Genomic DNA, 15767 nt, shown 5'->3' with positions numbered 1-15767 from the left:
TTTTTAAAAAATTTCTACCTATATGCGCAGTCTCTTTACTGCTATACAGGCACTAGGGTTTTCCCAGTTAAATATTATGCTTAAATGTTAAACATTAGCATTTCTCCCAATTGTTACAACAGAACTGCAGCTGACCAGGGGACAGTTTACGTGAGTTTACTTCAGTGTGACACTTGCCCAGGAAGTCACTGATCTGTCCGCCTTACGCTGGAAACAGCCTGGCGTGCAGCTTCCTGTGTGCTGCCGTGCCGCAGCACAGAGGCTGGCCAGGCAGGAGGGCTGGGAATGCCCGGGAGAGGGGGACACTCGTGCCTCTCAGGCTGCTCTAAGGAGAATGACTCCTCTCCCCTGGGAGAGAAAGCCCCCCGTCTTCCCCATGCGTGAGTGATGAAGTTGTGAGAGCGCACCTCAATCCCACACTTGGTGACACACACAGTGGGGTACAGGGGCAGGCTGGTGAGGCCGGGGTCCTGGGAGCAGCGGAGATGCACGGATGATCCAGAAATCTCTGAAGCCAACAGGGTGGCCCAGACTTCTAATAGTTTTTACCAAAGGCTGATACATGAGTCAAGTAGCAAAGAGCAGACTCTCGATCTTAAAAAAATTATAAAGATCCCAAGAGTTGGTTTTTAGAGTAAGAATAGGTAACATTTCACAGTTAATTTGATAAAAAAGAATCACCAAAGTAAAATTCGACTGGATTACTTTTGTTCTTATTGTAAGCAACTTTTAGCCTAATAATATTTAGCTTTAATAATTATTGTAAAGAAACTATGATAGGTGGTGAATACATAATAATTCTTACTGGAAGCTTACTGGGTGCCTGGGGTTGCAAAGTCACCTGCTCTTAGGATGCTGACATTCCAGCGGGAGAGCACAGACCACAAATGCAGGAGTAACACGTCAGGTGGGGATTTGTGCCATGAAGAAAAACAAAGCAGGGTGCGGGTGGTCAAGGAAGGCCTCTCTAATAATGAGACACTTCAGCAGAGCCACGAAGGGTGTGAGGGAGCAGGCCATGCAGATAGATCTTCACGGGGAGGGTGTTCCAGACAAAGGGGGCACACATGCAAAGGCCCTGTGGCAGGTGTGTGCTTAGCCAGTTGAAGGAACGGCAGTGGGGCCAGTGTGCCTGGCACAGAGTGACCAAGGGCTGGAGGGGGAGACGGAGTGGGGGAAAAGACACAGGCTTGTCACATAAGGTGCAGCAGGCCAGCGTTAGGGTTTGGAGTTCTAGTGTGTGTGAGAAGGAGAGCTTTGGAGTTGCTTTCAGGGGGAGCATTGCAGTGTGACTTGCATTCCTAAAAGCATCACCCTGGTGCTATGGGAAGAACTCTGTAGGAGAAACAGTGGAAGCAGGGAAGCAGGTTTCCTGCTGTTCTAGAAGAGATGGTAAAATTTCTTGTAGGGAATTTTGGGAAGTTTCAATTAAATAGGTGAGAAGAGGCAATTTGAGGGTGCTTTGGTCGAGGAGGTCCCACAGTTAAACTGAGCTGGGAAGGAAAGCAGTGGCTGTCTTTTCTGAGCCAACCACCTCTAGTCTGCTCCCGTGTGACCTGCCTGCAGAGGTTCCGTGCCCTCCTTGCTCCCATCATTTCTCAGTATTCCTAACAAAGATTTCAAAGACTGGCCGGCCGCGGTGGCTCACGCCTGTAATCCTAGCACTCTGGGAGGCCGAGGCGGAGGATCACTCGAGGGCGGGAGGATCACTCGAGGTCAGGAGTTCAAGACCAGCCTGAGCAAGAGCGAGACCCCCATCTCTACTAAAAATAGAAAGAAATTACCTGAACAACTAAAAATATATAGAAAAAATTAGCCGGGCATGGTGGCGCATGCCTGTAGTCCCAGCTACTCGGGAGGCTGAGGCAGAAGGATTGCTTGAGCCCAGGAGTTTGAGGTTGCTGTGAGCTAGGCTGACACCACGGCACTCTAGCCAGGGCAATAGAGCGAGACTCTGTCCCAAAAAAATAAATAAACAAAAATAAATAAATAAATTTATTTCAAAGACATCCTGAGTTGAATTTCTCTCCCTTTTCCTTTTCCATGCATGTTCTAGAAAAGCTACACTCTATTATACTTGAGCAGTGAATTCTATGAAAATAAGAAACTATTTTAGGTTTGACATCTCCCTAAAGATCATATTTGAAAGGAAAGGGTCAAACCTCTCACACAATATCCAGAAAGGAGGAAATGAGGAAGGCTTTAGTAAAATAAATAAATGCAAACCTATATCCTTATTCTGACTATCTTGTTGCGAGGAAGACTGTCATAGGCTGTGGAGGTTTTGCTTCTGAATCCTTGCTCATTCATGTATTCAGTAAACTTCCATTCATCCCCAAAGTAGCATTCCTCCCCGCATCGCCTGAGCATCCGGGCAGGAGAGGACACTAAATGTTATGCGGCAGTAAGCCCCAAATTTCTGTTTCTGTCAAATAACCAGGACAATGTTGCGGTGACTTCTTTCACCTTTTTTAAGAAGTCAAGGCATTTTCCTTGGCTCTCCTGGCAGCATGTGTGTCGTGTGTACTCTAATTTCTCCTCGGATGTTCCAGTGAGTTACCCCAAGAGGTTCAGACTAGATTCCTAAGAAGGCACTAGCCTGCCATGGGCTGGAACTGCCCTTCTCCCCCCGGGAACTCCGCTTCTCTGAGGCTCTGTCCTCAAGCCAACACACTTCTTTGTCTGGGAACTCTAATCCTTGGATGCCAGTCACCCCAGCCACAGTTTCCAGAATCCAAAGCCAAGCCCCCAGCACACAGTGCTGCTGCCATTTCTGCGGCATCTCCCTGGCTGCACCCTCTCTGGCTTTCCTGGCGGCCCTTGAGCCGTGATGTCTGTCACAGTGCCCGGCATCCTCACCTCACTCACATGCGTGGGATGGTCACTGTCACCCAGGCCTGGCTTTGATTCTAACTCTGCCTGAAAATTGACCACCGTTTCCTCAACTTCCCGTTCTTAAGATAAGGGTAGAAATGAAGTGCCACTCACCTGGGGGCTGACGGGAGGACTGCGTGCGTGTGGTGAGGCGCCGGGTCCCTTCGCCCGCTTTCCCAGCCGAGCACACGCCTCCCAGCGCCTCCGGCTGCCGGGGCAAGTTGCCATTCTTGACCCACGGCGAGAGGGGCCTCCTGGAGCACTTCCTTCGTTACCCAGCGTAGCTTTCCGTCCTGTCTTTTTTTAATGACCCTTGGAATGAGAGGCTCCTCCTGCCCACATGGCCTCCATTTTCTCCTGCTGCAGCCACTCGCCCTTCAGCTGTGACTTCTGGCCATCCAGCTGCCGGCCCGCCTGCGCCAGCCGGTGGGCTCCCCCGGGTCACAGGGGGCCTGGCGGCTGGACACAGCGGTGAGCGGCCTTGCTGTCGGTCACACTCTTAACTCTTCTTCATTGGGACGTGACTGAGGAGGAGTGGGACAGGGCCCAGCAGGCAGCCTGGCCCCTCTGACAGCTTGTCAGCAGGTCGGGGCTGCGAGGGCCGGGGAGGGGGCCAGCCCGTGAACCCTCGCCACCCGCACACACGTTGGATCAGGTGCTTCTAATTGACGTTCCCAGACCCACTGAGGCTTGTTGTGTGGCCTCAAGCAAGCCACTTAACCTGTCTTTTTCCTTATATGTCAAATGGAGATAATAATACTTAACGACACCGCAGGGGTGTAGTATATATTAATTAATTAATGTTTGTAAAGTGCTTTGAAGATGCAAAGCTGCCTAAGTGTTTAAGTATTCTGATGATAGTCCTTGTGTATCATTAGAGCCTTCCCAGGTTCCCGGACCATCACTCACCGATTACAACTAGGATCTAATAGCACCTGCTGTGCAATCCAGGCATGGATCTAAGGTACTACCCCAAGAATTTAACTCAGATGGATTTATAATTTGAAAAAGATGTCAGTGAGGCCTGTGCCCAAAACATCAGGCCAGTTACAGGGCTCCCTAGCAATCTTCCAGAAGCCAGGAGGACTGCGTCGCAGTGTTTGCTGCGAACGGTGCTCGCTGTACTTGCTTTCGTCTCTTACGTGGTGCTGCTCGAATACAGATTGAAAACTGCTTGCTGGGGCTTGTGGTCTGCTCAGGCCGTATCTCAAGGTCAAGACGGGAGACAATGGAGGCCATCTGGTGTGACCAGCACTGAGTTACTTATAAATCCGTGGAACTACGCTGGGAAGAGAGAGAGAGTTCCTAACAGACTTGTCTTCTAGGCAGCTCTGAAAGACCCCAGGTGCTGTGTGTGATATTTCCTGCCACCTCTCTGGCGTGGCTGCATCTATTTTTAAAAGACTTCATAGTGGGATTTGGATTTTAGATTTGTGACCACTGTCTTCTGTAATGTCATATTGCCTATATCTCACAAAACAAATAGATCGGAAGAACTCAGATACTAGTCGCTACTAATCAAAATAGAATAATCCATTCTCAAGTCTTGGCAGAGCTTTGGCTTTTGGCTGACGTGGGGCGTTCACAGAGCAGCCCACACCTGGCGTTCGCCCGCTGCGGTCACACCCTGCCCGATGAACCACAGTGGCGATTCCTGCGCATCTTCCTTGCTGTCACACGTCATTTTCTCCTACCGGACGTGCCACACACGCCCCTACATCCTTTTCCTCCCAGCCTCTCTAGAGAAATGTATCCTATGTCTGTAATATTTTCAAAGTTTCAGAAAGCTGAACTGGCGTTCTTAGTTTTTCTGGGTCCTTTGTGTTGTTTTTGTTCCTTTTGGATGTCAGGTGCTACCAACCTAAAACACTAAGAGCCCCACTCTTCAAGTTTCGTATGGAAATATTAACTCCCAAGTATTCAAACTCCCATAGCTGAAGTCCTAGGCTTTACCTTAAAAAAAATTATTCTGGTCCCATTAGGACCCCTTGGGATTTAATTGGCCTGTGAGTCAGTGGCATTACCTTGCCTATTCCGTGTTTATCGCCCCAGATCTGATTAGCTTTCCAGGCATGCGTTAGCAAGGAAGTCTGAGCATGTACATACAACAGCAAGCACCTCGTTGTCTTCAGGGTGCTACTTAAGCACCTGCTTTAGGAACACAAACAGGCCCTTTGGGCTGCCGGCCGGTGTGACACACAGCTAGGGCGCGCAGCCAGGCATGCTCCACTCTGGCCGAGCTTCCGAGTCCAGGCCATCAAGACTTCCTTTCAGGGTACACCACAGGGAGAACCCAAGTCTAAAGAAGACTCCCCTTTTCTGGTTAACATATGTTAACTTGTCGGAGAAATAAATTGAGTTTAAAATAGATGTTATTTTTTTAAAATGGACATTATGCAATAATTATGACCATCCCTTTGCTAGAGGCTATCTTCAGTTTCCTGAATAACAAAGTCTTTTTCAAATGATTCAGTATTCTTGAAGGCCTTCTAAAGTTCACTATGGTAAACTGTCAGAGTGAAAAGTGTCCACTCTCTTAAACAGATTTATTATGACTAGAACATTATATGGGGTTGGAGGAGGACCAGTGACAGGAACCTGCCCCTGCCTTGTTGCCCTCTTGTGGTGCCTGCCCTGTGGCCCACCGTGGGCTTGCTGTCACCGCTGGCCAGTCCTTCCTCTCCGTCCAGGCCCTGGATCTATCTGGGCAGGCACTGTGGATATTGCTCGTTGGTCAGCACCTAAGCATGGCCAAAGCAGGGAACCCAGGCTGTGACTGAGAGGATCATTAGTATTTAATGATCTTACAAGATACCCACTGCCTGAGAGATGTGCTTTAGTTAAAACTGCTGTCCCAGTGGGATCTCACTGGGGTGAAAATGTTCAGAATGTTCTAAAATTCATTTATGATGATGGGTGCATAACTTGGTAAGGTCACCACATACAGGCCATTGAACTGTACAGTTGAAATGAGTGAATGATATGACATGTAACACATGCAGCCATAACGTTGTAAAGAAAAAAGCCCTGCTCCCAGCACACAGATCTCCCAGTCCGCAGTGGCCTTCCCAGCCTCCTGCCCCACGTCCCCACAGAGCCACAGCATCTGTTTTGCCCCAGTGATGAGGGAGTTGGTCACTAGCTCACAAGGCAGCCCTTTCCACTCTCAGAAAGTTGTTCTTAGAAAGTTGTTTGGGGTTTTTTCTATTAAACTAAAACCTGCCTCCATGTAACTTCTGCATTTGTCCACCCCGTGCAGTCCTATCCCTGCCCTCGTGACAGTGGTTGGGTATCCCAGGACGACGCTCAGGTGGCCCCATGCCCCGCCCTAGGGTTCTCTTCTCTGAGCGAACTCTAATTGCACCTCCCTGTTCCCTGCATGCTTTAATCGCAGGCTTGGCGGGGGTAACAGCCCACGTCGGCAAGGCGACTTCAGTCAAGACGTCCTTCCCAAGCCTGTGCCTCAGGCCCTGTGAGCAGAAAGTTGAGCTAAATAATCTCTCAGGTGCTTTAAACATTCCCGATTCTATGTTTTCAAAGAATTATGGATGTATATGCTGATTTTTTAATCTTACTCTAAAAGTATGTTTTTTATTTTAAAGTATTCTTTTGAAAAAGAATATAATTAACCATTCAGAGAAACCGACTTCCTTTCTTCACGATCAGTGGACTCCTGTGAGTGCGTGCATCGCGTGGCAGAGGAAGCGTCAGACGGCGGTGGAGAGCTAGCTTTCTGCATGCCCGCGCCGCCCGTGAGGCGTCCTCACGTGGCAAAGGGCAGCGTGGCGCTGGGCTCTGCTGGGGGTGGGGGTGGAGTGCCAGCGGTCAGCAGGGCTGTACTGTACGTTGCTCGGTGGGTCCGAGGGGAAAAGCCGTGAGTAAAACCAGACTTTGCAAATTGAAGCTTCAGCTTTGAAACAATAAACATGTTGAGGAACCCTCACTGGAGAAGCAACTGCTGGGTACTAATTGGTATTTTCCCCTAAATCCACATGAAGAGCTGGCATTGTGTACACCTTCAGTGTGAGGAGCGGTTCCATGCATGAAGTCAGACCATCTTAATTGGAGAGGAGACAAATGACCCTCAAAATAATGTCTTTCCATTTAGAATTCAGGGACACGTTTTCTAGATAATCATTTAGGTATCTATTTGCAAACACACACCCCTGGCACTCCCAGCCTCTGAGCTGTTCCATGAGAATGCTCCAGAAACACTGAGCGCAGCACTGTGCGAGGCAGGACTGCAGAGAGTAGCCCAGGCCGGTGCCCTGCTGTCCACAGCGCTCGCCTTCCTTTAGAAAAGAAAAGGAGGACGGATTGCTTAGTATAACCATGTGATTTTTGTGTGTATGTGCTTTAGTTCTTCGTTACAGGGACCTTTTCATGAGTAAAGAATAAAATTAATGACAGAGAATTTTGCTTGACTCTCCAGGGAGAGAGAAAGTGAGTGGGATAGGAATTGGTGAAGGTGCGGCAGCTGCCCCGACTGTCATGTCTGTTGCAAATGCCTCGCAGCTCCCGAATGGCTGCTGCTCCTGAAGGAATACTAAGGACAGGAAATCTGGCCTCGCTCCACAAACTCGGGGGGTGCAAGAGCAGTGTGAATACCAGTTAATAAATGCCTAGGGCTGTTTCTAACAATAGAGGCTATCGATGTCCTGCTTGAAAGCATTCCTAAGCCAGTCGATGTTGTAAAATAATACAGAAAACTGGCATTTTTATTGTGACATGAATTACCATATAGTGGTTATCTGCTGGCTCATCTGGTTTTTATGAGCCGCGATGTAACTGTCATATTAAGACCCGGCCAGCCATCTTCAGGCTCAGCCTCTCTCGTTTCAGCACCTGCCTAAGTGCGTAAACGCCACTTCCAGCACCGAGGCTAATGGGCTATGTCTGCGGGCCTGTGCCAGCCCATGCGGCTGGGGCACTGTCCACCCGGGCCCGTGCCATGTCCTTCTCCCTTCATACCTCACTCTCGGGTGTGTCGGGGGAAGAACATCCGTGAAGCAGAGACTCCACCAGGTCTGTGAGACCCATCATCATGGACTTCAGGCCTGTCAGGAGCCTGGTGGCATCAAAGATCTCTGTGTGAGGATTTCCTGGTCAGATATGCATGAATCAGTCAAGAGGACCCGGCTCCCAGGGAGCCCCCTCTGCAACTGGACAGGGCAGAAGGGCCCTGGGTGGGATGTGGCCCTGCGGGCTGCACTCCTGCACCTGTTGTCTCCCACTCCACCCCAAGGAGCCTCCAGCACGGTGCTCTGGAGGCCAGTGGCTTGTGCAGGTACAGGTTGCCTCCTGGCAGGGGGCCACTTGAAGGGACCCTCAGCCTTTCTCCAGAGCAGCGCACGCCGAGGACCGCCAGCTCTTTGCTCAGCAGTGTCTCGGTTCACAGTAGAAAGAGGCCCAGTGTGCAGCGAGCAGCACGGGCAGATCCGCAGGATGTAAACTGATGTGTTCTAGCAGTCAGATCAGCCCCTCTCTGTGTATACTGATTCGCCACTCACAGATGTCACCTCATTTGAGCCTGAATTTGTGATTTGTGGTGGTAAATCTGTCTGGGGAACAGAGTGAAAGAAAAGAGTAGGGCAAAAAACAGTTTTCCAAGATGAATAAATTGCTTCCTCATTGACCAAAAAAAGGGTAAATCTGGGTCTAATTTACCAGCTCCAGCTGTACCAGACTGTGGAGGTGGCAGCACTCTCTCCCGAGTGGTGCAGCCGTGCGGCCCTGCCCCTCAGACCCTCAGCACATGCTTCGGAGACGACGTTGCTCCCAAGCAAAACTGTGCTCTTGGGGACAGTTAGGACAGCTCCGAAGTTCGAGCACCAGTGCCAGGAGACCACTGACTCATAAAGCATTAGTTTTCTGTTTTCAGAAAATTTTCATTAACCTTACCTGAGAAATTGGCCAAGTTGTCTTAGAAAATTAATGTCATCAGTTAAGATAATTAATTTGCATAAGTAAGATTTAATGTAATGCGTCTGCAGATGCTGTCATATGGAGACCAATGTGCCTGGTTTCACTGGCCCTCTGTCACTCAGTCTAGTCGCTCACTTCCCTGAGTTCTGGCCTCTGCGTGTGTACCCTGGGCAGTGGGCTGTGCCTGACATGCTAGTGTGGCCCGACTCTGAGGGCTGTGTCGTCAACACATAGGATGTGCACCGTGGCCAAATGAAAACTCTCTGAATTGTTGAATCTGGGGATGTAGATGGAGGTTCATTATACTCTTCTTTCTAGTTTTGTGTAAAAAATGTTACAGGCCTTCAACCCAAATTAAAAAAAAAACTAATGTAAATATTTTACATAAGTACGAAAAATTTTCAATTAAAGAACATATGCATGTCAGTATATGTATCAGAAGCAGAATCCATGCATTCATCCCTATACATTTTTTGCTTTTTCTTTGTTTGCAGAGATTTTCCAGGTTTATTATTGTCTTCAAAATGCTAGGTTGTTTTGTTTTGTTTTGTTTTGAGACAGGGTCTCACTCTGTCTCCCAGATAAAGTGCAGTGGCATCATAGCTTACTTCAACCTCAAACTCCTGGGCTCAAGTGATCCTCCTGCTTCAGCCTCCCAAAGTCCTAGCATTACAGGTGTGAACCACCACACCTGGCCCCCTATGCTTTTTTTTTTAATTCAGTTTATTGAGTTCCCACAATGTAATCAGCACTGTGCCAGGTGCTAATGATACAACAATTAAGGCTCAGATACCCCTTAAAGAAGTAGCTCTATTGTGATATTTTTTGAAAGGTGTATTTTCTAAAACTTATACTTTTAATCTTTTTTTGAATAAAGGAGAGTTAGTGATTTGGTATCATGATGATTTATTTATTTTTAAGTTAAGTATTAGTGGAGCACTTTTTTAAATTGTGGCAAAAGACACATAAGATTTGACATCTTAAGCATTTTCAAGTTTGCAGTTCAATAGCATTAGTATGTTCACCTTGTTGTGCAGCATCACCGCCATCCATCTGCAGAACTGTTTTCGTCTCGTAAAACTAAAACTCTACCCATTAAACACTAACTCCCCATTGCTCCTACACCAAGCCCCGGCAACCACCATTCTTTCTATTTATGAATTTGACCACTCTAGGCGCCTCATGTAAATGGAACCATAGAGTATGTGCCTTTTTGTAATGGACTTATTTCACTTACAATGATGTATACAAGGTTTATTTATGTTGTAGCATTTGTCTGAATTTACATCCTCTTTAAGGCTGAATATTTCATTGTATATATGGACCACATTCTGTTTATTCATTTGTCCATGGATGGACACTGGGCTGCCTCCATATTTTGGCTATTTTGAATGATGCACGTATAAATATGGGTATACAAATATCTGTTCAATGTTCTGCTTTCCAGTTTTTATAGTTAAAGGTCCAGAAGTGGAAATGCTGGATCATATGGTAAATCTATGGTTAATTTTTTGAGGAACCACCATACTGTTTTCCATAATGGCTGCGTAATTTTACATTCCAATCACCAATGCACAAGGATTCCAGTCTCTACATGTTATTGCCGGCACTTGTTATTTTCTGTTTTTTCTTTAGAATGGCCTTCCTAACGGGTGTGAGATGGTATCTCATTGTGATTTTGATTTGAACTTTCCTAATGAGTAGTTATGTTGAGCATCTGTTTGTTTGCTTTTTGTCCATTTGTATATATTCTATGGAGAAATGTCTATTGAAGTCATTTGCCCTTTTTTTATTTTTTTTTGTCATTGAGTTGTAGAAGTTCTTTATATAATATACTCTGAATATTAACCCCTTATCAGATATGTGGTTTGCACATGTTTTCTCCCATTCTATGGGTTGCCTTTTCACTCTCTTGATTGTGTCCTTTGATGCACAGCAGGTTTAAATTTTGATATAGTTCAATTTATCTATTTTTACTTCTGTTGCCTGTACTTTTGGTGTCATATCCAAGAAATCATTGCTAAACCCAACTTCATGAAGCTTTTCTCCTGTTTTCTTCTAATAGTTTTATAGTTTTAGATCTTACACTTAGATCTTCAATATATTTTGACTTGATTTTTTTAAATTTCCAAATGTGAAAGGGGTACAAATGTTTTTGTTACATGGATACCTTATATAAATGCCTAAGTTGGGGCTTTTAGTATGGCCATCAGTAGAATAGTGTTCATTGTACCCAAAAAGTAAGTTTTCACCCTTTACTCCCTCCTACCCCCATCCCTTCTCGGATTCTAATGCCTTTTTTTTTTTGAGACAGTCTCCCCGGGTAGAGTGCAGTGTTGTCATCATAGCTCACTGCTACCTCAAACTCCTGGGCTCAAGCAATCCTCCTGCCTCAGCCTCCTGACTAGCTGGGACTACAGGTGCACACCACCACACCTGGATAATTTTTTTCTATATTTGGTAGAGATGGGCTCTCGCTCTAACTCAGGCTGGTTTTGAACTCCTAACCTCAAGTGATCCTCCCACCTCCGCCTCCCAAAGTGCTACGATTACATGCTTCAGCCACCATCCCTAACCCAATGGCCTTTACATCTCATTGCACCCATGTGTGCCCAGTAAATAGGTCCCAATTATCACAGAGTATATGTAGTGTTTGTTTCTCTATTCTGGAGATACTTTAGGTTAGTGGTCTCCAGTTCCATCCAAGTTGCTGAAAAAGACATTAATTTATTCCTTTTTATGGCTGAGTAGTATTCCATGGTGTATATATGCATATATACACACACATATATACATGTATGTATACATATATATGTATTTATATATATACACACACACATACCCCCCACATTTTCTTTATCCACTCATGAATTGATGGGTGCTTAGGTTGGTTCCACATGTTTGCAATTGTGAATTGTGATAAACATTTGAGTACAGGTGTCTTTTTGGTAATACAACTTCTTTTCCTTTGGGTAGATACCCAGTAGTGGGATTGCTAGATCCTAATGGTAAGTCTACTTTTATTTCTTTGAGGAATCTCCATACTGTTTTCTGTAGAGTTTGTACTAATTTACAGTCCCATGAACTGTGTATAACATTCCTTTCTGTCTGCATCCAAGCCAACATCTATTGTTTTTTGACTTTTTACTAATGGTCATTATGACAGGGGTTAGGTGGTATCTCATTGTGGTTTTAATTTGCATTTCCCTTATAATTAGTGATATTAAGCATTTTTTCATATGTTTGTAGGCCATTTGTCTACCTTCTTTTGAAAAACTTCTGTTCATGCCTTTTGTCCACTTTTTTTTGTAGATCAATTTTGGCTTTTAATACAAGTGTTTCATTACAGAAAATTTTAAACAAATATAAAATGAACAAAATAGTGTAATAGACCTGTCACGCAGCTTCAACAACTACTAGCCACGTGCCATTTTTGTTTCCTCTGTACCTCAACCCATTCCCTACCCCCTCACTTTATTACTTTTTTAGTTCTTTTTTTCATAAGGTGTAAGATATACCTACATTGAAAGACACAAATCTTAATTGTACAGTTTTGACAAATAAACATAGCCATATAACCTTCATCATTCCCAGAAAAAAATTCCCTTGTGTTCCTTCCCAGCCAACTTTTTCCTCCCCCAGAGGAAGGTTGTGATTGTTTTTTACCTGAAACTCATTTGCCTTATGAACTTACGTATCCTTGGTTCTTCTCCCCGTGCTGTGTCATCCCCAGCGGGCCAATGTGGGCTGCTCGCCATGGAGATGGCAGTGTCTGAAAGAACACACGATATGTGTTATTTTGTGTCCAGTAACCTCAGCATGTCTATGAGATTCACCCATAGTGTGTGTTTTGGTAGTTTGTTCCTTTGTATTGTTGAATGGTATTCTGTTGTGTGAATCCCCTACAATTTGTTGCTACATTTTCCTATTGCGGCACATTTGGGTTATTTCCTGTTTGGGCCTATTATGCCTAAAGAGTCTGTGAACATTCTCATACAAATACTTTTTTATATTCTGCCTAATTCCTTTATTAATAGAAGTGACACCATTTTGCAGTTTTTTAGTGGTTGCTCCAGGGATTACAATGTGCTTCTTTAACGTTATCACAGCCTAGTTACAGTTAATGTTGTACTATTTTAATAAATGTAAAATATAAAAACTCTACTACAAAACAGTACCTTTATCTCCTATCCTTTGTGCTGCTGTTGCCATGAATTTTACATCTGCACGTGTTATAAACCCGGCAATACAGTGTTAGTATTTTGCTTTAGTCATGGGTTTTTTAAATAAATTAAGAGAAAAGAGGTATTTAGAAGTATTTCGAGGGATATACTTCAAGGCCATGGACATATACTGTTTCTCCTTTAAGTTTTACCCACAATTTTCGCAGTCATCAATGAATCATATTGGATAATTTTTATTGTTGTGTCCTCAAGCTTATTCTTTTACTGTTTCTTATCTGCTGATAAGCCCAAAGGGAAATATTTTTATTTCATCATCTTTCTATTTGGTCCTTTTTTATAATTCTATTTCTCTGTTGAGTTTCCACATCTGTTCATTTATTATGAAGAATATTTTCCTTTACCGCTATGAACATATTTATAATAGCTGTTTTCAAATTCTTGTCTGCTAATTGCAACATCCTGGACATCTTTGGAGTAGTTTCTATTGCCTGCATTTTGTCTTATGAATGGATTACATTTTTATGTTTCTTCACTTATCTCATGATTTTTTAAATTGCATACTAGAAAATATGAATGATATTTATAGAGACTCTGGATTCTGTTGTATTCCTTTTAAGAGTATTGTTATTTTTTTTATAGCAGGGAATTAACTTGACAGGATTTACAAACTCCAATCCTTACCTCCCCTATGGTGAACTTAGCTGAAATACTCATTCAGTTCTTTCATCTTCCAAATGCTGTTTTTAGACTGGGGTGTCCTGCCCATGTGTACGTCAAACATCCAACAATTATTTGAAGGAAACCTATATACCTTTTGATATATACCCCTTGTGGCTCCCTTTCTTCCAGAATTTCTCCCTGAACTTTCCAGCTGCTCTGCCAGCCCCAAAATATATCCTCTGACACCAGAATTAAGACTGGTTTTCTGCATACCAGGCCATGTACAGATTGTGAAGTACTTTGAGTCTTTTGCCCACTTTTTAATGGGGTTGTTTATTTTTTTCTTGTTGGTTTTTTTGAGTTCTTTGTAGATTTTGGATATTAGCCCCTTTATGGGATGTATAGTTTGCGAATATTTTCTCCCCTTCTGTAGGTTGTCTATTTACTCTTTTGATTATTTCTTTTGCTGTGTAGAAGCTTTTTAATTTAATTAAGTCTATTTTATTTATTTCTATTGTTGCTATATTTGCTTTGGGGGTCTTAGTCATAAATTCTTTGTCAGGCTGATATCTAAGAAGAGTTTTTTCTATGTTTTCTTCTAGAATTTTTATGGTTTTATGCCATACATTTAAGTCTTCTATACATTTTTGAATTAATTTTTGTATATGGTGATAGAGAGGGGTCCTGTTTCATTCTTTTGTGTGTGGCTATCCAGTTTTCCCAGCACTATATATTGAATAGGGCTTCCTTTCCCCGGTGTATGTTGTTGTCATCTTCTTTGTCAAAGATCAAAGATGGTTATAGGTATATGGTTTTATTTCTGGGTTCTCCATTCTGTCCCATTGGTCTGTGTCTCTACTTTTATACCATTACCATGCTGTTTTGGTTACTATAGCCCCATAATATAATTAGAAGTCAGATAATGTGATGCCTCCAGATTTGTTCTTTTTGCTTAAGATTGCTTTGGCTATTTGGGCTCTTTTTTGGTTCCAAATGAAGCTTAGGATTATTTTTTCTAGATCTATGAACTATGATGTTGGTATTTTGATGGGGATTTGGGTTGAATCTGTAAATCACTTTGGGCAGTATGGACATTTTGACAATGCTGATTCTTAACATTTTAACAATGTTGATATGAGAATGGCTACACCTGCTCACTTTTGCTTTCCATTTGTGTGGATTTTTTTTTCCCATCTAATTTACCTTGAGTCTGTGCAAGTCCTTGTGAGTTCGATATGTTTCTTGGAGACAGCATATACTTGGTGTATGTTTTTTCATCCATTCAGCCAGTCTCTGTCTTTTAAGTGGGGCATTAAGACCGTTCTTATTCAGTGTTAATATTGATATGTGGGATACTATTCTGTTCATCATGTTGGATGATACCTTGTTGTTTTGTTTTCCCTCTTGTACTACTATTTTATAAGATCTGTGAGCTTTAACTTTTGGGTGTTTATATACCCATGGGTATCTGTTGTGTTGTTCCATGTATAATGCAGTTCTGAGTATTGCCTGTAGAGCAGATCTAGTAGTGACAAGTTCTCTTAGTGTTTGCATGTCTGGACAGATCTTTATTTCTCCATCATTTATGAAACTTATTTTTGTAGGATGCAAAAATCTTGATTGGCAATTGTTCTGTTTAAGAAGACTAAAAATGGTGCCCCAATCCCTTCTGGCTTGTAAGGTCTCTACTGAGAAGTCTGCAGTTAGCCTGATGGGTTTTCCTTTGTAGGTTAGTTGTTGCTTTCATCTTGCTGCTTGTAAAATTTTCTCCTTCATTTTGACTTTGGCCAAGTTGATGATTATGTGTCCTGGCAATGTCCTATTTGCTGTGAATCTTCCTGGTGTTTGATGACCATTTCTTGATATCTGAATCTCTGGTAATACCAAGGAAGTTTTCTTTAATAATTTCCTCAAATAAGTCATCCACGCTTTTTGCCTTTTTTCCTTCTCCCTCAGGAATACCTATAATTTGTACATTGGTTCACTTCACATAGTCCCATATTTCTCTGAGTGGTTGTTCATTCTTTATTCATTTTTCTGCATCTTTGACTGACTGGGTTAGTTCAAGAGCCTTATCTTCAAGCTCTGGAATTCTTTCTTTTGCTTGGTCTACTCTGTTGCTGA

At 43.7% G+C, this 15767-nt stretch overlaps 1 protein-coding gene across 1 annotated transcript in view; it reads left to right on the top strand.

Moving 5' to 3' along the window:
• The window catches only part of GMDS (GDP-mannose 4,6-dehydratase), a 614024-nt gene that overhangs the window by 570366 nt on the left and 27891 nt on the right, over positions 1–15767 (top strand). The window lies entirely within an intron of this gene.

This window comes from Lemur catta, chromosome 5, assembly GCF_020740605.2.
Source record: "Lemur catta isolate mLemCat1 chromosome 5, mLemCat1.pri, whole genome shotgun sequence".
Lineage (NCBI taxonomy): Eukaryota > Metazoa > Chordata > Mammalia > Primates > Lemuridae > Lemur > Lemur catta.
This window is presented reverse-complemented; position numbering and strand designations above follow the sequence as displayed.